The sequence below is a fragment of the Manihot esculenta genome, chromosome 11 (assembly GCF_001659605.2).
Source record: "Manihot esculenta cultivar AM560-2 chromosome 11, M.esculenta_v8, whole genome shotgun sequence".
Taxonomy (NCBI): Eukaryota; Viridiplantae; Streptophyta; class Magnoliopsida; order Malpighiales; family Euphorbiaceae; genus Manihot; species Manihot esculenta.
The window spans coordinates 3,444,783-3,456,161 of NC_035171.2; the positions used below are offsets into that span (position 1 = coordinate 3,444,783).

The 11,379-nt window shown below is 32.4% G+C and overlaps 1 non-coding gene across 1 annotated transcript; it reads right to left on the reverse strand.

The window, feature by feature from the left end:
- Window positions 1-2,531: 2,531 nt before the first annotated feature.
- TRNAR-UCU lies at window positions 2,532-2,604 on the reverse strand. The gene has a single exon. It is a non-coding gene; the product is annotated as a tRNA-Arg (tRNA).
- Window positions 2,605-11,379: the final 8,775 nt, after the last annotated feature.

An 11,379-nucleotide genomic window follows, 5' to 3' on the forward strand; every position in this document is an offset into this window, starting at 1 on the left:
AAATAAAATTAAACATTTCACAAAGTCTCACGTGTGATTTTGTTATATTAAGATATAAAATAAACTAAAATTCAGTGTTATTGAAATATTTTTTAAATTTATATTTCAATCAAACTTAATTATTTTATTTAAAATCAAATAAAATTATCTGTTTTTTAAATATGATGAGAGATATAAAAACTCAATACTAAATTTATTAATCGATCGATATAATTTTAATCATTAAATTATTTAAATTATTCTACTCCATTAATTATTTATTAAAAAATAATTGAATCAAGCATTTATGAGAAAATAACGAGAACTTGATCCTAACTATATTAGAAAGGATAAAGGACCTCAAAATCAATATGATTAATTGATCTTAACGTAAAAGTACAATATACTTCAACAAGATTGTTATGTTCAAAAAAAAAAATCACTTATTCATTTCATAAAAGTAATTTTTTTTTACTAAATTATAAATTACCTTTTGTAAAAAAATGGTTTATTACTATTAATATATTCTTAATTAAATATGCAATGAAAAATTAACATTCATTAGTTTTAAGAATAATTTAATAATATGAGTTAAATAATTTTTAATAGATAAATTTGAGCCTAATTTATATAGGGAAAGATAACACGAAATTTGTTATTAATTTTATTTTATTTTATAAAATGAATACTATCATAAGAATATTTATGGGTGTTTAATTTTAATGTTAATCTTAATTGTAAAATTTTGAAATATTAAAATAATTTTATTGTTTTATAATAAATATTTTTAAAAATATTTTAAAATATTTCTTCCTATAACAAAATGATCGCTCAAAATAAGTCATGATTTATCACTATAAGATAAGATCACATAATAAGGGTCTAATTAGATAATATATGGTCACTAGGGGTTAGCATTCGGTCGGTTCGGTTCAAAATCGAACCGAACTAAATAAATCAAAAACTGAAATTTTAATATTTATGAAAACCGAACCAAACTGATTTTAGTCAAAAATTGAATCAAATCAAATCGGTTTGATTTGGTTCGATTAAATTCGGTTTGATCAGTTTCGATTTTTAATAATTTTTTTATCTTTTACACTTTATTTTTAATATTTTAAAATTTAATTTAAATTTTTTAATCTTAATATAATTTAATTTCTCTATATTATTGAAAATAACATATTATTATCACTAATCGGTTCGGTTCGGTTTTTTCAATTTTTTTCTGATCAAAACCAAACCGAACCGAAATAATCGAAATTTTTAAAATTAAAAACCGAATTAATTCGGTTCGGTCGATTTTTTCAGTTTGAACCGAATACTGCTCAGCCCTAGTGGTCACGCTCATAGTGTCACGCTCATAGAAGGAAAAACCCAGACACTATAATCGAGCTCTAATTAGGTGATATATGGTCACACTCATAGAAAAAAAGACCCAGACACTGTAATCCTCGATTCTTCGCTGAAACTCACCCTCTCCTCAGCATGGCGAAACTTCACGAAAAATTACTGTTATAGAGCAATCTAGCATGTCCTCATCATATCTATAATCGTAGAATTCCACATCCACTAGCCGGTACTTGTGAAATTTTCATAATTGTGGAATTTCATATTCACTAGCCGGTACTAATCAAATTTTCAGAAAATTTGATAACTATCCCCATCTTCTTACCGTGTAAAAACTTATTAATACATAGATTAAAATGTGTATTTTTACACAACTACTCTTGAGATCAAAACATCTCATTACATTCTACTTTTTTTTAGTTTATTGACTTGAGCGTTGAAGTGGCTGTTACAGACACCAACTACCTTCTCGAATAAAACACAATATGAATCAACAGGTGAGCCAACAACACTCGACCACTAAGAGTTGAACTGCCTTTACCCATCTCCTAGACATAACATAACCCTATTCCACTTGTAGTGAAGCTTGATGAATCCTCTTATTAAAGCGGTGTCCCCACTTTCAAAAGAACTCACTCAGCACTCTTTTTCTCTTTTACACGTCTTACAGTTCCCCCGTTCGTAAGTTCTAGCATTCTGTATACTTTATCTCTTTTCTCTACCTAAGAATGTAGTTTACCTAAATGCCTACAAAAAGATGTATATTACACATAAGATATTCAAGATGACTGACATGTGGTATTTTTTTATTGAACCCTATGAGCAAAAGAAATATACTCAAAACAACTATTAAGATTGACTATACATGAAGTAATTAATACCATCATTATGATTCAACACTAAAAAATTATTTAATAATACATATTATGCTTTAATTCTTTCTCAAGAAAATTATACACTATATGTTCACAATATCTTGATCAAGTAATTCACAAAAGAAAATCAAGAAAGTTATACTCTATATATTCACAATATCAGGATCAAGTAATTCACAAAGAAAGTTATACACTATATGTTCACAATATCATAATCAAGTAATTCACAAAAGAAAATCATAAGAATTGATAACCACAATTTTTACTCAATCAGATCATGATATCCAACCTGCTCACGGAATCTCAAATATAATAACTAGACAAATTCACGCCCAGTGGGACTTGAACCCACAATCGCCTGATTAGAAGTCAGACGCCTTATCCATTAGGCCATGGGCGCTTGTTGAAAGGCTTTGAAAACATAAAATTTAAATAAAAATTAAAGGTTTCATCAAAAGTCTCACTTCTGATTTTGTTATACTAAACTATAAAATGAACTAAAATTCAGTGTTATTGAAATATTTTTAAAAATTATGAAATTTTAAATTTATATTTCAATCAAAATTAATTATTTTATTTAAAATCAAATAAAATTATTTATTTTCTTAAATACGAGACGAGAGATATAAAAACTCAATACTGAATTTATTGATCAACTGATATAATTTTAATCATTAAATTATTTAAACTGTTCTATTCAATTAATTATTTATAAAAAAAATAATTTGATCTATATTTATAAGAAAATAAAGAGAACTTGATCTCAATTATATTAAAAAAGGTAAAGGACCTCAAAGTCAATATGATTAATTGATCTTAACCACCAAAGTATAATATATTTGTTATGTTAAAAAAATCACTCTTTCGTTCCATATATGGGTGTAAATGAATCAAATTGTTCATGAGTTATTCGAAACTCAACTCAATAAAAACTCGATCGGACTCAGCTCGTTTTCTAAACGAGTCGAATTCGAACTCACTTTTTAGCCTCGTTTAATAAACGAGCTGAGTTCGAGCTTAGCAGTATTCGGCTCATTTTCAAGTTTATGAATAACCTCGCGAGCTGGCTCGTGAATAGGCTCGTGAACCTGACTCGCGAGCAGACTAGCGAACAAGCTCGTGAGCATGCTCATTCGCCAACACCAATCCCACATCGAAAGTTGAAGGGATATGGGGGATTGTGACTTCTCTATAAAATGACAACCCTTCTATATTTTTTTCATTAGTTTTGGGTTTGAGAGATTTTAATTGAATAAAAAAATTTAATTTAAAAGTCTTTTAATGACCTTATAATTTAAATTCTATTTGTAATTTAAATTTATTTATAATTTAAATGAATTTGAATTATATTGAGCTTGTTTATAATATAATCGAGCTCAAATTCGAGTATAAATGAGCTCAAATTTGAGTTTTTTAAATGGAATTTGAGTTGGATCGTTAATGTGATAAACACGTTTATTACGAATCGAGCTCGAGTTTAATATTTATTTTATTAATCGAACTCGAGTTTATAAATGAAGTTCGAGTCGAACTCGAACTTTTAAATTTATTTTCTAATCTCAGGAACTAAAGTTTCCCTCTATGGTCTCTTTGTGACTCGATACTCTTACCTTTTCCTTAAACCTAACTTCTTCTTTTCCATTTCCCATAAAATACGAACTGCGTTAATTAACTATCAATGAAGAAGATGTTGTAGTCCCTACTAAGAGCTCCAGAGATATTTCAATAATTACTTATGATTTCTGTATAGTGGGAATATTTCTCACATACAATCTAATCAATTTTCAGAATATGCAGACCTCTTTGATAAATTTATGGCGGCAATTCTTGGACAATTATTGTATTGAAGGATTTGGTTTCTAGTTACAAGCCGAACATTTTATTTTTGACGGAAACAAAGGCTCTTAGTTCTCGTATGAAATTTTTTCGTAGTTTTTTATATTTTGATGGTTGCTTCTCAGTTAGACAAAGATTGGGAGGAGGCCTTTCGTTAACATGGAATAGTCATAGGTCTGTGGTTAGTTTTTCTTTAAATTTTATTGATTCGGTTGTTTCGGAAGGTAATATTCAATGGAGGTTTACTAGTTATTATGGGTTTCCGGAATCGCAACGATGACGTCAGTCTTAGAACCTTATTTAAGTTTTATCTCGTAGAAGCTCTCTTTTGTAGCTTTGTTTGGGAGAGTTCAATGATTTATGCTCGAGAGATGAGAAAGAAAGAGTATCTTTGCCAAATTATCTTATATAGGAATTTAATTTTGAATGATTGTAAATTTTTGTTAGACTCTAGAACTGATATTTCTGTTAGATGGGTTCGTCGTAATGCTACTCTAGCTGCTTATACTTTGGTTAGAGAATCTTTAATCGTCTCTCTGTTTGAGATGATATCCCTCTTTATTTGATAAAATTTTATTAATACAATGAGTAGTTTTACTTTCAAAAAAAAAATTTATTTTCTAATCGAGTCTCACCTTATCAAAACTCGATTCGGCTCGGTTCGATTATAGCCCTAATTCCACAAAAGTAATTTTTTTTTACTAAATTATATATTACTTTTTTAAAAAAATTGGTTTGTTATTATTAATATATCCTTACTTAAATATGGAATGAAAAATTAACATTCATTAGTTTTAAGAATAATTTAATAATATGAGTTATATAATTTTTAATAGATAAATTTGAGCCTAATTTATATAGGAAAAGATAACACGAAATTTGTTATTAATTTTATTTTTTTTGTATAAAATGAATATTATCATAAGAATATTTATGGGTGTTTACTTTTAATTTTAATCTTAATTATAAAATTTTAAAATATTAAAATAATTTTGTTGTTTTATAATTAATATTTTTAAAAATATTTTAAAATACCTCTTTATATAATATAATTATCGCTCAAAATAAGTCATAATTTGTCACCATAAGACAAGGTCACGTAATAAGGATCTAATTAGGTGATATATGGTCACGTTCATAAAAAGGAAGACCCAGACATTGTAATCATCGATTCTTCGCTGAGACTCACCCTCTCCTCAGCAGGGTGAGACTTCACAAAAAGTTAGCGTTATAGAGCAATTTAGCATAGCGTCATCATATCTATAATCGTAGGATCCCATATCCACTTGTTGGCCTCCTCAACCTGAGACTGCAGCTCCTAAACTTGGCACTGGAGTATAGCCACTTGATCCTCAGCACTTCTTGCCCGATTCTCAAGGGCAAGCTTGGAAGCGTTGGCCTCATCCAGGTCTGCCTGAAACTTGTCCACTAACTCTAGTGCCTCCTTCATTGTACCCTCCATTTCCTCAACCCAAGCCTTCAACCTTGAGCATTCCTCTTGTAGGAGACCTCTGTCTGTCTCTTGGGCCCTAAATTCTCGCGTTAGAGTCTTATTCCACTCCTTGGCCATATATGCGTAGAGGACACTCTCCATGGTAGAGTGCATGATGTTGTCGAAGAGGTCATCTATCTCGACCTCATTCAAGCAATGACGGTCCCCAGGCCTCAAAGCATTCTTGGCTTTGAGGATTAACAGGCGGAGTTCCTCAAGAAGAGAGGTCGTCCTAGTTAGTGCCAATGCCATGTGTTGGATGCTACAAGCCACTTAGGTTTCGACCCCAGCGTTCTCAGGTGATGGCTCAACAGAGACAAGGACTATTGCAGAGGCGCCCCTTATAGAAGACTCAGGCTAAATAGGGGCCAATTTTTTATTATAGAAGGGGTGGAGGAGGAGAAAGAATGATAATCTCTTCGATCCAATGAGCCCATTTAAAAGGTGGACCAATCGTTCCAGCAATTGCTTTGCCTTTATGAGCGGCGCGTACTTGTTTTGTGACCCAGCCATATCTGCATAAAATACAAGGTGAGTAAATAAGGTAGTTTCAAAAACAAATGGGTTAAAAAGAAAAATACCCCACATGCTAGCATGTGATGTGCTTTCCTAGTTGGTTGGAAGGTTAGATAGTTGAGAAGTCTAAGCCTAGTCAGCCTGAGTATGGCTTTGCTAGGACAGAAAGGCGTTCCTCACCACAATGGTGATATCAATCCTCTATGTCAAGGCCATCCTCTAGAGGAAGGTTCAAAGACTCCTCCTTGTCCCGCCGTGGCTGGACCCCATCCTTTTGAAGTTCCACATATACATTCCGTGCAGTTTGGAGCCGCCCAAAACCCACGGATACTCGGTGACATAGGATGAAAAACTTGTTTTTCATCATTTGAGGGATAATGGTATCCGATCGAAAAGGGTTTGATGTTTTCTCCGTTGAAGTACCGAAACTCTTTGTTCTTTCAAATTCCTAACTGTACAACTGGGAGAATAGAGCAACACTCGACTTGATGTTGTTGTTGAAGCAGAGGAAGCAGAAAGCCACCAAGATCCTCCAACTGTTGGGGTGCAGTTGGGCAACAGCCAGCTTATGGAAATGAAGGACTTCAACGAAGAATGGGTCCATCAAAAATTGAAGACCTGCCTTTAGTTGCTCTTCATAGATGATAATTGTATCCCTAGTAAGAATACGGTCATCCACACAAATGCGCAAGGTGGGAGCATAGATTCAGAAGGTCTCCCATGAGATTTGATAGTGATCATAAAGACGATCAACATCCTTCTCAATCAGCATCGAAGGAGTATCGTTTATCGAGACACTTTCATGGCCATGGATTGCCTTCAGCAGGACAATAAGAGCAGGAGAATGAATGATGCCATCAAACGAGGAGCTAGAGGTTGAACTTCTACTAAAGGAAGAGGAAGAAGTGTTCCTATTCATTGCTATGAGAGAAAAAACGAATAGGAGTTACCTTGAGTAAGGGAGTCTGTAAATAGAAAAGAGAAGTGGTCGAGTCTTTTCTAAAGCATAAGTGGTATTCAGAGGAGAAGAAAAGTTTTTATATGATAGTTTTGATGACAGGTTTTGAATGTGGCTCGAGGAATAAAGCAATCATCATTTATGTTCAGGAGCAGGCAAAGCGATGCGAGTATGAAAGGCCAATCTAGGCATGCTATGTGTCACGGTTTCAGATTTTAGCACTTAGAACTGTGCGGTACTTGGTTTGAACTTTTTTCAAATCAAGTCAGCCTGAAGAATCACCTAATAATTTATAATAACAAGCAATCATGTTAGCTGAGATTATACAAGTGAATAGCGAAGCTAATAAGAAGCATATACTCATAAGCCTCACAAGAGTCATCAGAGAAACAATTGGACATGAGAATTCATGATTAAACTACTTATTTTATTCTAGAGATAAAATAGTAATTATACATTATCATTGATACAAACCTTACAATAATCCTCACCTCCCTTGTAGACAGGGGGATGGTCTACAAGGAGTGAAGGCATAACTCTGAAACTCTATAGGCCTACGGTAGCCAACTAGGCCCAGCCTTTACTGGTGGTCAACTAATCACTACCCCCTAAAGTGCTTTAAAAATAAATAGACTTGTGACAGGAGAAGACATCAATATGTCTCACATGACACACCCCCAAAAATAAATATATGAAAAGGGATTACAACAAATTGTCTCGACCCTTAACTTCTTACTAATTTATACTAATTTATTCCAGTATTACTTCTTGGGAATGCTAATATTGAAAAATTACAATTTTGATCTCCGAAAACTCTATGACCTGACACTCCCCCACTTAAATGGTCGACATCCTTATCGACTGAGCTTGTTGGGGTTCTTCAATCTTGGAGTCCGACACTTTTAGGCTTGCTCGTAACGTGACCTGATTCCAATCATGTTTGATTAAATTGTTGGGCAATCTTAATCTTTGGTATGAACTCATTCAGTTGTTGGTGTCTCCCCCAATTGATCTCTGTGAGTTGCTAGCTCTTATTGACGATGAAACTTTGAAAGCTCTGTCTTCGGTTGGTAAATATTCTGCCCTTGATTCCTTAATCTACTGCAAATATTGTGAAAAGTTGGGGCTTTTTGCAAAATTAGGGGTTGGAGAAAAATTATTTGTGGATTTAGGGTTAGAGAAAAATTATTTGTGGATTTGGGGTTTGACTGCCAAGTGGCAGCCGAAAAAAGAGGCTGGCGCCTATTTAACAGGAGCCAGAGCCTGGCGCCAGCCTTTTTTTTTTTTCTTTTTAAGAATGGCCTGGCGCCACTTAGAGTGGCGCCAGGCTATTCTTTATTTATTTTTTATTAAAATATTAAAATATTATAATTATTTTAATTAATTAATATAATAGTATATAAATATTTAAAATTATAAAAATTAAATTTATTTTTATTGGAATGCTATTATACAGTCGTACATAATCACAGAATAATATTAATGTCCTAATATTTTAGAGAGTTATGAAATATATTATTATATAATTTGATAACCGCCGGACTTTTCTCATTCTAGGAGAAGTTAAACCCGAAAAAGTGAAATAGGCCTAAGGTCTCATAAACTCACTTCATTTAGTCGGTCCAGCATCTTCGATTCTGATCCAGACAAACACGGGGCAGATCGGACTGCCTGCGAGCGAGTCTGAGTTCAGCACGAGAAGTCCAGCCCGGTGATGTGACTTGAAGAAGAACAGTAAGCCTAGTCAATTCGCAGTTCTGCCCGCATGCGCGCTAGAGGAATTAAATGACCGTCTGACGTGAAGAGAGGTTATGATACTTTCATACTAGCGATCTAAGCACCTTCGGTTGTAATTAGATAATATTAGATATTTTTATAATAATAAATATTTTTTATAATTTTAATATATTAATATTTAATAAATTTTATTATTAATTTTTAAATAAAAAATTACTGTATTAATTTGTTAAAATAATAAAAAATTTTATCAATAAATAAATATAAACAACATTATTAAATTATTTTTATATATCTAATTACCATCGAATTGTTTTTATATATTTAATCGTAATATAATATTAATTTTATAATTATAAAATTATATATTATAATAATTTTTTATTTAAAAATTAATAATAAAATTTATTAAATATTAATATATTAAAATTATAAAAAATATTTATTATTATAAAAATATTTAATATTATCTAATTACAACCGAAAGTGCTTAGATCGCTAGTATGGAAGTATCAGAATCTCTCTTCACGTCAGACGGCCATTTAATTCCTCTAGCGTGCATGCGGCAGAGCTGCGAATTGACTAGGCTTACTGTTCTTCTTCAAGTCACATCACCGGGCTGGACTTCTCGTGCTGAACTCAGACTCGCGGGCAGCCCGATCTGCCCGTGTCTGTCTGCATCAGGATCGAAGATGCTGGACCGACTAAATGAAGTGAGTTTCTGAGACCTTAGGCCTATTTCACTTTTTCGGATTTAACTTCCCCTAGAGTGAGAAAAGTCTGGCGGTTATTAAATTATATAATAATATATTTCATAACTCTCCAAAATATTAGGGCATTAATATTATTGTGTGATATGTACGACTGTATAATAGCAGTCCAATAAAAATAAATTTAATTTTTATAATTTTAAATATTTATATACTATTATATTAATTAATTAATATAATTATAATATTTTAATATTTTAATAAATTAAAAAAAATAAAGAATGGCCTGGCGCCACTCTAAGTGGCGCCAGGCCATTCTTAAAAAGAAAAAAAAAAAGACTGGCGCCAGGCTCTGGCGCCTGTTAAACAGGCGCCAGTCTCTTTTTTCGGCTGCTACCTGGCAGTCAAACCCCAAATCCACAAATAATTTTTTTCTAACCCTAAATCCACAAATAATTTTTCTCCAACCCCTAATTTTGCAAAAAGCCCGAAAAGTTGTTACTTTATTCTTTTGCTGAACTTACTGTCTGAACTCGTTGATCAATGGTTCTTTTCTTCTTAACCCGTCTCCCCTTTACTTGTCTTTAAATGTTGACCTTACTCTTTACCTCAAAAGTACGACCCAATCATACAGTAAATCTATCAACCTGCATAAAGTCATGCCACACCTAACATCGTGATTAACCTATAATAGTCTCATAAGAAAGGCTATTGATAACCAAGTTAGATTCAAATAATAATTAATATAGCAAGTCATCTAGAATAAAACATAATATGAATCAACTGGTGTGCCAACAAAATTGACCACTAAGAGTTGAATTGCCTTTACTCATCTCCTCGATATAACACAACCCTATTCTACTTGTAGCGAAGCTTGAAGAATCCTCATATGAAAGCGGTGTCCCCACTTTCAAAAGAACCCACTCAGTACTCTCTTCCTCTTTTGCACGTCTTACTGGTCCCTATTTGTAAGCTCTAGTATTCTGTACACTTTATCTCTTTTCTCTATTTAAGAATGTAGTTTACCTAAATGTCTACAAAAAGATGCATATTACACATAAGATATCCAAGATGACTGACATGTGGTATTTTCTTATTGAACCCTATGAGTAACAAAAATATACTCAAAACAACTATTAAGATTGACTATACATGAAGCAATTAAACCATCATTATGACTCAAACACTAAGAAATTACTAGAAGATACTCCTTTTATTATGTCGCTTTCATCGTAACTCACAACATCGACTTGCCTTAAGAAACATGTACTTCTTGATCTATCTTGGTCCTGCTCCACGTTGACCCACTTATGAGAACTTTTGTTTGGTCATGAGGTCTCTTTCTTGCTCAACCACACAAGTAGGACTAAACTTGTCTTTTAATAATACACATTATTCTCTAATTCTTTCTAAAAAATGTTATACACTATATGTTCACAATATCTGTTATCACAAACTTGTCAAGTCCAACATCACGAGAAACCTGACTTAATAATACACAAAATATCTTGGAATAAATGAATAAATAAATTAAGATAAAGAAAGATATCAGAAAATGCAAGAAATATTATACTCATTTGATGCGAGAGGGTTCCCTCTCATTAAATACCCTTCTTTGGTATAGCTCTCACGCCAATGTTACCCTAAATTCCTTTGGTTGCACTGTCAAAATATTTACTTATCTCAAAGAGAACTCCATAGGAGTACAGATAGCCAATTAGATCACAAATGTTACCCTAAATTCCTATGGTTGCAGTATCAAAATATTTACTTTCTTTAAAGAGAAGTTCATAGGAAAGGAGTATGGATAGCTATGAATAGCCAATTAGATCGCCAATATTACCCTAAATTCTTTTGGTTGCACTTTTAAAATGTTTACTTACTTCAAAAAGAAGTTTCATGGCTATCCAATTAGATCACGAATAG